General features: G+C 36.1%; 2 protein-coding genes across 7 annotated transcripts in view; one reads left to right on the forward strand and one right to left on the reverse strand.

Annotated features, from left to right (window-relative positions):
• Positions 1–10,560, reverse strand: part of LOC141127850 (lysozyme g-like) — a 61,655-nt gene extending 51,095 nt beyond the window's left edge. For both annotated transcript variants that reach the window (XM_073614691.1, XM_073614692.1), the window contains exon 1: positions 10,433–10,560. The gene's annotated coding sequence lies outside the window, so the exon portion shown is untranslated. The remainder of the gene's footprint in view (positions 1–10,432) is intronic.
• Positions 10,401–14,845, forward strand: part of LOC141127848 (zinc finger MYM-type protein 1-like) — a 170,566-nt gene continuing 166,121 nt past the window's right edge. For all 5 annotated transcript variants that reach the window (XR_012241597.1, XR_012241596.1, XM_073614683.1 and 2 more), the window contains exon 1: positions 10,401–10,607. The gene's annotated coding sequence lies outside the window, so the exon portion shown is untranslated. The remainder of the gene's footprint in view (positions 10,608–14,845) is intronic.

Below are 14,845 nucleotides of genomic sequence, written 5' to 3' on the forward strand. Positions count from 1 at the left end.
GCCCACACACGATCGAATTGTCCGACGGACTCCGGTCTGCCGAACCAAGTATGCCCTAAAGTCCGGTCGTGTGTACGCGGCATAAGTATATCTTAGCCAGTGACTGTATCTAAGTGTATACATGGCATGGTTAGGTCAGTGAGCCTCTCACTCATAGCAAAGAAATGAGGGAGTATTTTGTGGGTACAAGGACTGTGTATAGTATATACCACTGTAAAGCCGTATTAAACCCAAAATCAAAAATGTATTATATTGCAGCTTAGTAATCATTAGATGTGGTGGCTGCATTCGTTGTTTTTTTTTTTTAGGCTTTTTCACCTGGTGATCTGGTCAGTAACATACCTCCTGTATTAGTGAGACACAACTCTGGATGAAAGAGCAATGGGGGCACCTTTGAACAGCAGCATTGTCAATCTGGAGGGAGGGAGTGTTAGATGGACTAGAAGATTTAAATAAACCAACACTTTATAAACAGTTGCATCAAACAGATTTTATCTTTCAGGATAAAGGTCTTAATAAATAAAAGCTGATCATTGTAAGCACCCCTGTCAGTGGTAAATGGTTTGTCTCAACAATCTAAATGCTACATCTGCAGGACAGCATGTTCTTTTGAAAAACATACTGGCTGGATCACCAGGTTAAAATAGAAGAAAGCCTAAAAAAGAAAGAAAATGAAAACAAATGCAGCCATTACATCTAAGAATTGGTAAGCTGAAATATAATAAATGGTTTGCTTGTGGGTTTAATACCAGTTTAGACTCTATTTAACCATGTTCTTTTAAGCCACCTCAATATTCAACGTATTTAAAGTGATGTTCCACCCTAAAAAAAGCCTGTTGCTAGGGGGTCCCTCATAGTCTGCCTCTTCCAGTGCCTGGGCTGGTGACATCACTTCCCCCTCGGCACAGGAAGGACTGGGCTCTGCTCCCTCCCTCTTGTCAATCATCTGGGACCCATTACAGGTCCCAGGTGACTGAGCAGCCAATCATGGCGAGCGGCGCCGCTCGCGCATGCGCAGTGGGTGCCAGGCTGTGAAGCCACAGCCCGGCGCCCACAGTTGCAATGCCGGCGCCGCCGAACGGAGGGGGAATCGAGCGGGGCTTCGATCCCCCGCAACGCTGGACCCTGGGACAGGTAAGTGTTCGATTAAAAGTCAGCAGCTGCAGTATTTGTAGCTGCTGATTTTTTTTTTTTCATGGGCCCTCCTCTTTAAGCCACGCCCATTATTGTCGCGGTGCGCTCCGCATGTCTTTTCTGTCCCTAGGTGTCCCTCATTCTCAGGTTCCAAAGTTGGGAGGTATGCTTTTATTCTGCCAATTAATATTCATCCTATGGGCATCCCATGTCCCTTTTCCCCAACCAAGTTCAATCCCCTAATAAAAACAACAAAAACAAGAGAATGTTTATTGTCTGAGAAGTGTGTCTAATGGATGTCTGGCAGCAGGGGGAAATGTGTGGATGCTGTAACACGTAGCAACCCCACGGGGCCAGCGCTACATTTGGGATCTTTGGCTTTGCAAGGATCCTGCAAGAAAGTCAAGTGCATTAACCTCACCTGGACAAAGACACCAGTGTCCTGATTTTTTAGTAGGCATGTGCATTTCGTTTCGTTCCGAATCGAAATTCGGACGAATTTTTCATTATTCGGAAATTCGGATGCATCCGAATTTCCGAATTACAAAAGTAAAGAATTTAAACGAATCCGAAAAAAAACGAACGAATTCGAAAACATATTCGAATCGAATTCGAAAACATATTCGAATCGAATTCGAAAACATATTCGAAAACATATTCAAATCGAATTAGAAAAAAATAGAAAACGTTTTTCTAAAAAAAACAATAAGATAGAATATAAAATAATAAAGCAATAGAATATATATATATATAAATATATATATATATATATATATATATATATATATATATAAAAATATATATATATATTTTTTTATTATTCTCTTCTATTGTTTTTTTATGCTTTTCTTTTCTATTATTTTATATTTTATAATAGTCTTTTCAATTCAAATTCAAATTCATTCTATATGAAATTCGAATTTCGGTACATGGCTTCTGAAGTTTGAATTTCGTATAGAATGAATTCGAATTTGAATTGAAAAGACTATTATAAAATATAAAATAATAGAAAAGAAAAGCATAAAAAAACAATAGAAGAGAATAATACAAAAAAAAAAATATATATATATATATATATATATATATATATATATATATATATATATATATATATATATATATATATATATTATATATTCTATAATAGTCTTTTCAATTCGAATTCATTCTATACGAAATTCAAATTTCGGCACATGGTTTCTGAAGTTTGAATTTCGTATAGAATGAATTTGAATTTGAATAGAAAAGATAGAAAACAGAATAGAAGAAAATATAATATATATATTATATTTTCTTCTATTCTGTTCTATTGTTTTTCTAGTCTATTCTTTTCTATTATTTTCTATTCTATTCTAATCTTTTATATTCAAATTTGATTTTGGTCTATATGAAACTCGAATTTTGGAAGATGTTTTATATATATATATATATATAATTTTCTATTCTGTTTCATTGTTTTTCTATGCTATTCTTTTCTATTCTATTCTAAACTTTTCTATTCGAATTTAAATTCATTCTATACGAAATTCGAATTTCGGAAGATGGCTTCTGAAAGTGGAATTTCGTATAGAATGAATTCGAATTTGAATAGAAAAGATTAGAATAGAAAATAATAGACTAGACAAACAATAGAACAGAACAGAATAAAATATAATATATATAATTTATTCTATTCTCTTCTATTGTTTTTCTACTCTTTTCTCTTCTACTCTATTCTAATCTTTCCTATTCAAATTCGAATTCATTTTATAAGAAATTCAAATTTCGGAAGATGGTTTTATATATATATGATTAGAATAGAATAGAAAATAATAGAAAAGAATAGACTAGAAAAACAATAGAACAGAATAGAAGAAAATATAATATATATATATATTATATTTTCTTCTATTCTGTTTTCTATCTTTTCTATTCAAATTCAAATTCATTCTATACGAAATTCAAACTTCAGAAGCGATGTACCGAAATTCGAATTTCGTATAGAATGAATTTGAATTGAAAAGACTATTATAGAATATAAAATAATAGAAAAGAAAAGCATAAAAAAACAATAGAAGAGAATAAAACAAAAAAAATTACCGTATTTATCGGCGTATAACACGCACCGGCGTATAACACGCACCCCAAGTTTAGGAGGGAATTTTAAGGAAAAAAAAACTTTTAGGAGGGAAGTTTAAGGGAAAAAAACTTACATTTAAATGCCCATAATTGCAGCCTTCTCAGTGCAGCCTTGCCCCAGTGCAGGGGGCCAGGAGCGCATGACGTCACCCGCGGCTGTCAGCCTGTTCACGATCACACGCCATCCAGCCGGCACTTGGTTCTGAGTGCTCGGATTTGTGAGTGCAATAGTTTTTTCCTTATTTTAGCAATAAAGTATAAGAAACGGAGAGCACTATATTGTCTATGCTTTATTTACATATTCCATCTATGCCATCTGATGAGAGTGGGAGAACTTTATGAGAAGTCATTATCGCCTGTTTCAGCTTACCTTATGTATGGTTTACATGCTGTGTGACCTGTTTCAGGTCGAAGATTGCAGGTGAGGGGCCATCCTTATATGGTGAAGGGATTTTAGTCACCTCTGATTTTACCCTAGGCGTTTGACTATCCACTGGTGATCTCATCTCCTACCTACAATTACTGAACGGACAATTTATTTGCGCAGCACTCTTATTACTCATATGTTATTTGAGGTTTTTTGTTGAATTTGCCTTTGTGCTTGCTTGCATTTATTTTATATTGTTTATGTGTCAGCGCTGAGTTGTTTTTCCATTATTATCTTGCCCCAGTGCAGCCTTGTCAGTGCAGCCTTGTCAGTGCAGCCTTCCCCAGTGTCCATTGCAGCCTTATCCCAGTGCAGCCTTGCCCCAGTGCAGCCTTGCAGCTCGCAAAATCCTGTGATCCCCTGCGATCTGAGCTTCAAAATCGCTGACCGCGATTTGAAAATGGTGCCGCCGGAGCCAGAATACACAGAGCGGGTCCTCGGCTCTTCTCGGCGGCTCTCGTTCACTTTTGGCTCCACTCGTAGTCCCGCCCGGGATGGGCGTGACTGTGAGCGGAGCTATCCGACCCTAGCCGAGTACACTCGGCTAGGTTCGGGCGGCGCTCGAGTGAAGCCGAAAGTGGCCGAGAAGAGCCGAGCTCAGGATCGCAATAACACGCACCCGTGATTTTCCCCTGATTTTAAGGGGAAAAAAGTGCTTGTTATACGCCGATAAATACGGTATATATATATATATATATATATATATATATATATATATATATATATATATATATATATATTTATTTATTTTATTTTTTTCTATGCTGGTCTATTGTTTTTCTATTCTTTTCTATTTTATTCTAATCTTTTCTATTTGAATGCAAAATCATTCTATCCGAAATTTGAATAATATAAAAGAATAGCATAGAAAAAAATATAAAATATTCTATTCTAATCTTTTCTATTCAAATTCATTCTGTACCAAATTTCAATTGTTTTATTTATATATATATATATATATATATATATATATATATATATATATATATAATATATATATATATATACACACACACACATTATATATATATATATATATATATATATCTCTCTATATATATATATATATATATATATATACAGATATATATATATATATATATATAGAGATATATATATATATATATATATATATATATATCTATATAGATATATAGATATATCTATATATCTATATAGATATATAGATATATCTATATAGATATATATATAATATTTCTTTCTATTCTGTTCTACTGTTCTATTGTTTTTCTATTCTATTCTTTTCTATTAGAATTTGATTTCATTCTATTTCTATATAACTATTTTCCGAAATTCGAATTTTGTATAGAATGAATTTTGAATTCAAATAGAAAAGATCAGAATATAATAGAAAATAATAGAAAAACAATAGAACAGAATAGAAAAAATAGTATATATATATATATATATATATATATATATATATATATATATATATATATATAATTTCATATAAAATGAATATATATATATTATATTTTATTCTGTTCTGTTCTATTGTTTTTCTAGTCTATTCTTTTCTATTCAAATTCAAATTCATTCTATACAAAATTCGAATTTCAGAAGCCATCTTCCGAAATTCGAATTTCATATAGAATGAATTCAAATTCGAATAGAAAAGTTTAGAATAGAATAAAAAAGAATAGCATAGAAAAACAATGAAACAGAATAGAAAAAAATATAATATATATATATATATATATATTATATTTTATTCTCTTCTGTTCTATTGTTTTTCTAGTCTATTCTATTTCTATTATTTTCTATTCTAATCTTTTCTATTCAAATTCGAATTCATTCTATATGAAATTCTAATTTTAGAAGCCATCTTCAGAAATTCGAATTTCGCATAGAATTAATTCAAATTCGAATAGAAAAGTTTAGAATAGAATAGAAAAGAATAGCATAGAAAAACAATGGAACAGAATAGAAAACTATTCTGTTCTATTGTTTTTCTATGCTATTCTTTTATACTTTCTATTCTATCCTAATCTTTTCTATTGGAATTCGATTTCATTCTATACGAATTTCAAATTTCGCAAAATGGTTATATATAGTTTACTTTTTCAAATTCAGTTATTGTTTTTTTCGAATGCGGTAGAATTTTTTCGAATTTTATAGTTTTTTTCGAATGTGGTAGAAATTTTTCGAATTTGACAGTTTTTTTTCGAATGTGGTAGAATTTTTTCGAATTTGATATTTTTTTCGAATGTAGTAAAATTTTTTTTGAATTTGATAGTTTTTTTCGAATGTGGTGGAATTTTTTCGAATTTGACAGTTTTTTTCGAATGTGGTAGAATTTTTTTCGAATTTGACAGTTTTTTTCGAATGTGGTAGAATTTTTTCGAATTTGATAGTTTTTTTCGAATGTGGTAGAATTTTTTCGAATTTGACAGCTTTTTTCGAATGTGTTAGAATTTTTTCGAATTTGATAGTTTTTTTTCGAATACGGTCGAATTTTTTCGAATGCGGTCGAATTTTTTCGAATTCGAATACGAAACGAAACAAATTCCGAAAACGAATGTAATGAATGCAACGAATTTAACTAAATGAATTTAGTTAAATAACGAATCAAAACGAAACTAAACTAAACAAATTTTTTCATCCTGCACATGTCTGGTGGGGGTTAGCAAATAGGCAGCTTTAAAGGAAACTTGTAATGAGAGACAAATGAAGACTGTCACTGCTGATCTCTCATTCTGAAAATGGCAGTTGCCTAAAGCCTCAGGCACACGGGCAGAAAAAAATGCTGCTGCTAGGGGCGTCTGGCTTTTTTTGAATGGCTCTAAAAGCAGCTCTAAGTTATCAAATGTGCATATGCACACTGTGCCCTTTACAGGTGTATTCTAGAGCAGTGCTCAAAAATACCCCAAGCATTTTTTCTGCCAACTTCTGGCAGCATATTTGGGGAATTTTTTTTCCTTGTCAAAAGAAGTTTATTGAGTATACAATGTTATAAAGATACATAAAGTAAGTTTACAAGGATCTATAAAGTAAGCTCATTGTTTTACAGTAGGGTTTATATAGGTAAATATCATGAAATTTCAAATATTAAACATTGGGTTCACGTAAACCTAAATTAAAGATATATATCATTTCCTTAGTTACTTTTGTAGGTATTTAAATGATTTATACCTACTATACATATTGTTTACAAGTAGAGTGTATATAGGTCAAATAAATTCTGATAATGAGCTTTAATCGTAAGGTGGAGAAAAGGAAAGAGAAAGAAGAAAAAGGGTTGAAAGGTAGAGGTATGGTCCACAAGGTTGTCCCGCTCGTCAGTTTATTATTCTTTTTAGTTCTCTTTGAAGCCTTAGAATGGGTGTCTCTGTAAGTCATTTAATCTGTTACCATGGCAACAGGACAGAGTCATTGAAGTTTGACAGGAACTGTTGTTTTATCCAAGGATGCCAAAGTTTTTCAAATTTTGGAATTTGATTTTGATCGATGGCTACCATCTTAGCATGGGACATTGTATTATTCATTCTGTGAATTGTTTCTGCTAGTACCAATGTAGGAGATTTCCATGCCTTGGCCACTGTTTGTTTTGCAGCCGATTTGGGGAATTTTTTAATATGTTAGTGTGCATGAGGCCTAACTGTTACACTGATTCAATTGCTTTCACTTTTAGTCACTGACATGGAGTTAAAGCGGAGTTCCACCCAAAAGTGGAACTTCCACTTATCTGATTCCTTTCCCCCCGGTGCCACATTTGACACCTTTCGGGAGGAAAGCGGGTACCTGTTTTTTACAGGTACCCTGTCCCCACTTCCAGGAGACCGGGCCTCGGCGAATTAGGTCAGCAGCTTGGCCCCCCTCCTCCTTCCTCCTCTTGTGCCAGGCCAGTGAGAAAGCGCAGCACGCATGCGGAGTAGGGACCCGGCTGTGAAGCCCAAAGGCTACACTGCCAGGATCCCTTATGGTGGCGGCAGCACCCGACCAGCAAACATCGCTTAATTATAGCCACAGTTCCATAGACATTCTATTAGGTTGTGCGTTTTCTGAAAGCTCCCCAAAAGTCCTGCATGCTTCATCTTTGGTGCACTTTCAGAAAATGCAGCAAAAACATGTGACCTAATAGAAAGTCTTTGGGACCACAGCTAAAACTGTGAGTAAGCCTAGGTTCACACTGATGCGGGTTTGAAATTGTGCGAGTATTTCAAACCTGCAATGCAGTCCGACTTCAGATTTGACAGACATCTATGCGGGTTCATGCATAGATGTCTATTCAAGTCGCCAATAATAGTACAGGAACTACTTTTGGGAATTGGTGCGGCACCGCAAAGTCGGCGTGGCACAGATTTGGATGGCGCCATTGCCGGAAATAGCCACCGATTTGACATGTGTGTGGACACGGCTCACAGCAGGGGGTCCGGTGGATCCCTGTTCTCCGTTTCAAGGATGAATCAGGCCCAAATTTTTGCCTGAATTCGGACCTAAAACGGAGCCAAAGACGCACAGAACTTGTGTGCAATGTGCTCCGTGGCCACCACGGAGATGTGTGAACCCAGCCGGTCACAGTCTCCTGTCATGCGAATTGGATGCGGAGAAAATTCACATCAATGTGAACCCAGCCTAAAGGAGATTGTACAATCAGATTGTTTAGTGTATGGCCAGCCTGAAAGTACAGTTATCCTTTAAAACCAAATCAAACCGTCAGGTGTTTTACTTCTTATGCCTCCTAGCTACAAAAACAAAAAACTATCTCCGTTCCCAGTGGATGCCTGTTAAGGGGAAACATGTCGGGTGGAGCATGAGCCTGAGACATCACCACACTGAACAGCTGACTGGTAGACACCGTGGCTGATTCAAACCTACTTTTCCTACCTGCTTGTATTCATGGACTTTTTCCTTGTATGATTTGTTTTTTAAATAAATACTTTTGCTGGAACATACTGCACCATGAAGCCCTCTTGTATTCCTCCTTTCATGACAAATACCCAGATCCTGGCTTTTGTGAGAGTGTCCTGGAGAGTGAATTTTTTTCCTTGCTGATTCCTGGATAAACATGTGGATTCCTCTCTGCTTTCAATCATTGTGAGTTCACCTGCCGGCAGGCTAATGCACAAGCACTTCTGATCCCTATCATTTGAGATCCAACAGATCTGGTAAGCAGTTTGTATTTGCATTTTATGCTCCGTATTCCAGATGATTCGAATGAATATGTGTCCTGCTTTCTGAGATTAAGTGAAGAACTTTTACATTTCCTAAATTTTGAAGAATCATTTTGGGATTTTCTGTTTTTGATGAATTCACTTTTGGTTTTATTCATTTTTATTATATCACATGGACTATTTGTTTTTGATACACCATTCAATTTTTCACATTATTATGTTTTAAAGAATCTGTTCACAGTAATATTTATCGTTAATTGTAGCGGTTTCTTTGCGCATATTTTTCTTTCTTAATATTGGTTTTAGGTTTTGGTATTTGGCCTATAGAGGTGCAGCATTTAATCATGCTTTATTTAGTCATACCACTTGTGCACATATATATTTATTATTATATAGTGGTTAGCGCAAATATCCCCTTCTTTTTTGACAAAAAAAAAAATAGAACCCCCCCCGAAGATTCAATTGCTTTTTTATTCTCCATTAGCAAAGAGATTTCTATGCCTGCATAGCCTTAAGCTGAAAGGGTTTCTGTACTAGAAAATTCTGCATGTCGGAGAGTAGCAATGCTCAATGAGCAATATTCATTGTGATTGGCAATTAAAAACATCCATATATAAGAAAGTAGAAGAAGATCGTGTGGCCCTTCAAAGGGCAAAGATCTGCCTTCTAAATACAAGAGACTTCTTTCAAGAAATCAGACTAAAGCTGGCCATAGATGGGTAGAATTTCAAAAGGAGAATTTCTTGGGAAAATAATGTTCTAAGAGAGTTTGTTCGTTTTTCCAATCATTAGTGAGACAAACCGACATTCATTTTTAACCACAGTGGCAAGAAAATTAGAAGGAGCCGGTTGGAAATTTTTTATTGAATTAATTCATTTCTAACAGTGTATGTGGTTTTCATTCAGTAAAGTTCATTCATTCCAAAATCAAAAGTTAAAAGCAAACTAAAACTTTCAAACGGCAAAGGAGTATTCTGGGAATTTTCATACCAATTCATAAAAATTCTCCAAAGATTTTTCCGAAGATTTTTCATTTGAAACTCTACCCATCTATGACCAGCTTAAATCTGTGCAGTTCATACAATCAGGCTTGGTTCACACCTATGCGTTTTTTGGTGCTTTTTGCAGAAACACACTACAGTTCATTTAACATGGTTTCCTATGGGATACGTTCACATCTATACTTTTTTTTTTTTTTTTGTCGCAGTTTGCATTTTTTAATCTACTCAAAAACAAATTGTTCAAAATTAAAAGCATAAAAAATGCAAAACGCAAATCGCGGAGAAATTATGGCAAGAGTAGATTCATCCTTTCACTGTCCATGCTGAACCCCAGCTGTGTCTGAGGGATTGCATGGTTTGTTTCTTTTTCTCTGTATCTCCCTGTACTTTTATCCAAAAAAAAAAAAATCCTTTTAAATAACGGCAGTGCTGCTGTATAATTATCACCAGTTATGTAAACCATTTATGGTAGTTTCCAATCTTTTTATATAATATTGAGATATGTTAGTATATATTTACTGCTGAAAAACTCCATTTTTGTTTTTTCGTTTTTTCCCCCAAGAATTACTCTGCAACTGACAGAATAACTGTGTCCATTTATCACATGAACTTACCTCTTCTAGATAACTTGTACAGCCTTCCTTTCTGCAATAAAAAGAGATTGGCACGCATCCTTCCTATTTATAGAGATGGTGTGTCCTACCCACTTAGAAACCGAAAGTGAAAATAACAAGCTGCAGATCGTTTTCCTGGAAACATGGAAAATTACAATATTCTACGTCCAGGAAGGTCAGTGCTTCACACGCATTCTTGTTTACTACTTTATCCTATTTCAAAGTTCATGGTTGCCTGGATAAGTAGATGTGTGTGCTTTGTGATGCAGCTTCAGGGGCAGTTCACACTAGTGCAATTCCAGACATCGCATGTGATTCACACCGCATATATCACATGCAATGTCTGTGCGATGCAAATTTAGCCATACAAACAGGTGCAGGACCCTTTTTTTGTCCGCACTGGAATTTAGATTGCACGGGTGTTCACCGTAAAATACGTAGAGGGTTCTTTACCGTAAGAGTGGCAAGGATGTGGAATTCCCCTCCACAGGCGGTGGTCTCAGTAGGGAGCATCGATAGTTTTTTTAAACTATTAGATAAGCACCTGAACGACCGCAACATACAGAGATATACAATGTAATACTGACATATAATCACACACATAGGTTGAACTTGATGGACTTGTGTTTTTTTTTTTTCAATCTCACCTACTATTTAACTATGTAACACACATACACCAATTACACAGATTGCACTGAATGGACTAGTGTCTTTATTCAACCTTACCAACTATGAAACTCATGTTTTGTATTCTTAAAATACATAGAAGAAACAAAAACAATGCAACCAGCATTCCAAGGTGTAAAATATCTGTTTAGAATCACCAGTCATTATATCACACAGTTGTCTTGCTGTGCAGAATGTAGAACAAAGCTTGAAATAAGTTTTATAGCCATTTAACCACTTGATGACCAGCCCATAGTAAAAATACATCATTACTTTGATGTTAAACGCCGGTGTTATGGCAGCAGCTAGCTACCATAAGCCCCAGTATTTTTTTTTTACTATGGACAATTCACTTTTTAATAAAAGTGGTCCTGTGGGCTGATTTGCCACGGAATCACTTTTAGAAGCAGCGGTTAGCTTTTGACTTTTGGTCACGTGGCAGTGACGTAACATGTAGGAGGAACCCTTGGAAGTCCCTAGCATTTGCAGTGTGTGAGATAGCAGCAGCGGTGAATGAAGCATCTCACCGCTGTGCTCCGGTTTTTGCAGCTGATCAATAAAAGCGATCCCTACTAGGAGGTTATGTGAGTGGAACAACCCTATCTGTTAGATAGCATTCAATCACTGGTTGATCTCTGCGCAATGGACTTTTAATTTCTCTTTTCACATGCCCACAATCTGAGTGGAGGAGCGATTTAAGAAGAAGTGAAAGAAGGAAAGTAACACATTTTGTTTTCACTTAGTTTATATATTTTGTTTCAATTTCACATCATATCTGACACTGAGGTGTTTGGTTACATAATACTGTTGTATTGTCCACAGTTCACAGGAAGGATTTTTTAGATAAAAGAAAGATTTCTTGCACATTTTTTTGGCACACTTATATTTTATTTATTTTATTCTTGGAAGTTCAAGTAGCACGGCTTAATATATTTAATCAGACATATGCCATGTATTTAATATGAATAGTAGATATGTTGAAGAGCACATGCACATTTGAGCAGGTTTATTATTAATGCATTTTATGAGTTAATTATATGCAGTATGGTGGGATTAGATTGATTAATCTATTCATTTATATATTTATTTATTTCAAATCAGTTTTGAAAGAATTTGTAGATTAAGATTATTGGGAGGTCTTTTTTAGTAGTTTTTTAGTAGTTTATTTTCTCCTTTCATTATTTTAATGGGCAGATGAGGTTAATATAAGCGCAACTGACCATTTTATTATATAATATATCTAACACAAGATCTCCTCGGTGACTCTAAACAGGGAACATGTAAATATTTTTAAATAGTCGCCTATGGAGATTTTTAAATTTAGTAGTTTGTCGCCAATTTTAAAGTGCAATTTTAAAGAATGACATGTTGGGTATCAGTTTACTCTGCATAACATCATCTTTCACATTATACAAAAAATTGGGGTATATTTTATGTTTTCTTTTTTATTATTATTATTCATTAAAGTGTATTGGATAGCTACAGCCACTGTCAACCTGTCACTATATTGTATGGGCTGAACGGCTACATCTCAGAGTACATACCTGTCATTCCAGCTGCAGAAATGTTCCAATTCTGGCTGCTGGAATAGCCAGCGTGAGTGAAGCTTTACAGTTATTTTCAGTATAAGGCCGGGTTCACACTGCTCCGACATGGTATGGATTAAGCCTTACGCCAAATTTATCAAAAAACTGGCGTGGGGTCCCCTCCCAGATCAAAACCAGGCCCTTTGAGTCTGGTATGGATCTTGAGGGGGAACCCAAGTTAAAATTTAAGATCTGTATCAGACTCTTCATTCTGGTATGGATTTTAAAGGGAAAACCCCATGACAAAACCCCCCCCCAACAAAAACTGCATGGGGTCCCCCCAAAATCCATACCAGGCCCTTGTCCCTGCATGCAGCCTGGCAGGTCAGGAAAGGGGGGGAATGAGTGCCCCCCCCCCCCTCCTAGACCATACCAGGCCACATGCCCTCATTATTGATGGGACAAGGGTCTCTTCCCAACAACCCCGGGAGGTGGTTATGGGAATCTGCAGACAGAGGGCTTATCGGAATCTTGAAGCCCCCTTTAAGAAAGGGAGCCCCTGGATACCACCCCCCCATGAGAATGAGAGAATGATTATGGGGTACATTTTACCCCTAATCATTCACCCCAAAAATAAGCAGTGTAGTGTTACAAAAAACGAGAGACAGTTTTTGACAAGTCCTTTACTAGAAATGAAGAATGCCCCCCGTCATAACTCCAACATGTCTTCTTTCTCCGTTACTGCCACTGATGTCTTCTTCCTTCAGTCTTCTCCCTCTGCTAATGTCTTTTTTTTTCTGCTAATGTCTTTTTTCTTTGGTCGTCCCCCCCCCCCCTTTCCTGACCTGCTAGGCTGCATGCTCAGATAAGGGTCTGGTATGGATTTTTGGGTGGACCCTACGCCGTGTTTTTTTATTTTAATTTGGAATGAGGTTCCCTTTCAAGATCCTTAGAGCACAAGTCGCATACCACAATTCGGATCACTTAAGATGACAATCTGACTTGGATACAACTTGCATTTAAAATCAATGGGCTGAAATCGTGCCCAAGTTAGACCAAAGTAGTGCAGGTACCTTTTTCAAAGTCGGACCGACACAAGTCAGACCAGTTAGGACGGCTCTCATAGGGAACCATTGATTTTGACATATCATGCGACTTGTGCTCTCAAAGTCGGAGCGCATTTCGGACCAGTGTGGACCAGTCCTAAGCTTTCAAGCTTCTTCGAAGGTCCAAGCAGTAATGATACAGAAAAGGTTTAGCAAGTCGTTAAGACAAAATCTGTACAGACAACAAATTCTGAAAAAAAAAGTCAGACTAGGGGTAGAGAAGTGGGCTCCACCTGTGGAATGTGAGGGAGAAAAGTCCCAGAGGTGAGAATGGTCATAGGACTACAGTATTTGATAGTGATTTAGAAAACCGAGGTCCACATTCAGTCTGTTATTTCATGTATCAAACAGAATTATCATTTAAAGTTCAAAGATTTTCCTTTCCTGAGTAGTCTTTAAATTTCCTTTAACCGCTTTCTGCCCAGCCTATAGTAGAATGAGGGCCAAACAGCAGTGCTCCCATTCTGGGTGGACATCGTATGGCCTTCTCCCAGACTTGTTACTCAGACGTGCCCCTGCGGGTGCATTTTTATGTGTTTTCCGTTTTTTTCAATAGGGAGGTGTGTTTTTGGTGTGGTTTATTTTTACCGCGCCAGCATGCACCAAAAATGCAGCAAGCAGGACTTTAAAAAAGCAACAGTTCCACAACTAACCAGTGTGAAGAGTTCCATAGGATTTAATGGTCATGCGTTTTTCTTCTGCTTTTTGTAACGCACAAATAGAAGAAAAACTGATCAGTGTAAAAGCAGCCTAACCATTTGTGCACACTGCCTGTTCAGTCCTGTGCAGTATGAAGGGAACCTCATGGGATAGTACAAAGTGCAGAATCACAGTATATATAATATGCAAAGTGAATGGAGGGAAGTTTCAGAATGGCAAAGATGTTTTTATTACAAATTATGTGAGCCGACTGCAGTTCCTCTTTAGGTTTGACATGTCATCTATATTGGGGTTCCACAAGTCGTATCCTATGTCACATCATTGTGATTCGAGCCTTAAGAAGAGGTGTGGTTTCTGGTTCAGCTGTTTACAATTAAATCTGATTTCAGTAAATTGTTGGGAAATTTGGTAAAACCCAAATTAATAATGCCTTTCAAAATTATTTGCATAATTAC

This window comes from Aquarana catesbeiana, linkage group LG02 (assembly GCF_042186555.1).
Source record: "Aquarana catesbeiana isolate 2022-GZ linkage group LG02, ASM4218655v1, whole genome shotgun sequence".
In the NCBI taxonomy this organism is placed as follows: Eukaryota; Metazoa; Chordata; class Amphibia; order Anura; family Ranidae; genus Aquarana; species Aquarana catesbeiana.